At 52.4% G+C, this 1,951-nt stretch overlaps 1 pseudogene; it reads right to left on the bottom strand.

Moving 5' to 3' along the window:
• LOC112548970 overlaps nt 1-1,951 on the bottom strand; it is a 12,944-nt pseudogene that overhangs the window by 4,583 nt on the left and 6,410 nt on the right.

Consider the following 1,951-nt stretch of genomic DNA (forward strand, 5'->3'; position numbering starts at 1 on the left):
TCACCTGCCGCCCCCCCTCTGGCGCGGGGGCCCGTGCCCCCCCCCCCCAAATGCCGCGCCCTCTCTGGCGCTGGGGCCAGTGCACCCCCCCCCAAATGCTGCGCCCTCTCTGGTGCCAGGGTCCCCACTCTGCTGGGGGTCCCCTATGAGGCCTCCGCCTTCTCCTAATTGCCTCACCCAAACCACCAGTCTTAAACAACAAACAAAACACAACCCCCTGGGCAATAACAAATTCAAGCCGCCCAGCTATAACGTCTTTCAAGCCACACCACAGGTGCACCGTTCCTCACCAGTATCAGAGGCTGTACCTGCAGTCAGGCCTCCCCCTTTGCTTGCTCTGGGAGAGCTCCTTCCCATCCTTGCCCCTTGGCTGCTGGCAGGGAAATCCCAGCCTGACCTCAGCCCTGGGGTCTATATGTGAGCTTGGCCCTGCCCCTTCCGGTCAGCTGACCACTGGCAGGGGTGGGCCACTAGCTCACTCTGGTTGCCCTGGTAACCAGCAGCTGGGGCTCCCTGCTCACTGCTAGGGCTCTTCCCCTAGCAGCTTCCACTCTTCAAAGGAGCAGGGCACCAAGTGCTCTGTGACACAACATATGAAATGTGAACTTGAAAAGTAACAGTCTCTTTGTGGCAGAGTGTGGAGGAAAGTAGACATGTTTCCTTGCTTGATTTTCATTTGTTTTACATTTCACATTGCTTCGGGTGGCAGTGATTTCACTGCAGGATTCAAACAAAAACTGACCTGATATAGAAATGGTTGATTCCTTCCCTTGGCTAAGGTACTTGTCTCTTATCCAACATGACAAGTTTGCGTTTGTATGTTCTTGTATAACAATAGCAGTTTCAGTTTCAAACAGAACATTATCCTGTTGAGCTTTTGTTTTAGGAAATGATGGCAAATGCTGCCCACTGGGATCTCTCCATATCACCTTGGGCTCTGGGAACCAGCCAGCTGATCAGCAAACTATGCGGATCCCTCCCTCCTGGTAATCCTCCACAGAGATGAGAGGAACAGAACCTAAAACTAGAGGAAAAATAGGTGAATTTGGGTTAGTTCGAAATGTACAAAATCTTTCAGTTCTGTAAACTTAAGGGATAGATACAGAGCCCTGAAACCCATAAACATTTACTTGTATGAATAGCCCCTCAGGACTAAAGGCTAAAAACAGTTCAGCTTCACACCCCTAACTGGCAATTCTGTGGCATTGTAACTGCATTTTTTGGCACTTCCAAATAGTTTTTTTCCACCCACAACAAAATGGAATCATCTCGCTGGAAGTCAAACAGAAGTGAATGGCCTAGCCTTTTAACCTACTGGCGCACACACACTTATCTATCTATCTATCTATCTAGCTGTCTAACCGAATATAATAGAGGGCTTAATGTCTCCCTGCCTGTCTGTCTGCCTGTAATGCTTTTGCTCAAGTGCACATGCAGCACTGAGATAGGTTTACCATATGTTTGGGTTTCCCTGTATGTGTCTCCACTCTTTTTAAGCCCTCTGATTGCCGTTGGAGCAAGTTGTCTGGGATTTCCTTTTGCTCCACTGGTGGGAACACGGGGAGGGCGATCGCAGGCAGCAGGAAGCACACGCAGACCTACCTGCAGCTGCGGAGGCGCAGACCCATGCTGTGCTCCCTGCTGCCTGTGATTGCCTCCCCCTCTCCTACCCCTGGAGCACAGGAGAAATGCAGACATTTGGTCAGGGTGACAGAGCAGGAGTTTCAGCTGCGATAGGGTAGGGGGAGAGAAGGGTTGCCTCTCCCTCCAGTGGGGGAAAGGGGCAGGAGGTGCTCTGAGGGCAGTGGGGAACTCCGTGGTTGGGTGGCAGTGCAGGGGCTGGTGCCTGCACTCAGAGCAGCCAGGAGCCACTGCAAGGGGAAGGGGAGGAAGGAGGGGGAAGGAGAGGGGGACAGGGACCATGGCCAGTCTGCCTGTAGGACACTACAGG

The sequence above is a fragment of the Alligator sinensis genome, unplaced genomic scaffold, assembly GCF_000455745.1.
Source record: "Alligator sinensis unplaced genomic scaffold, ASM45574v1 scaffold898_1, whole genome shotgun sequence".
NCBI lineage: Eukaryota > Metazoa > Chordata > Crocodylia > Alligatoridae > Alligator > Alligator sinensis.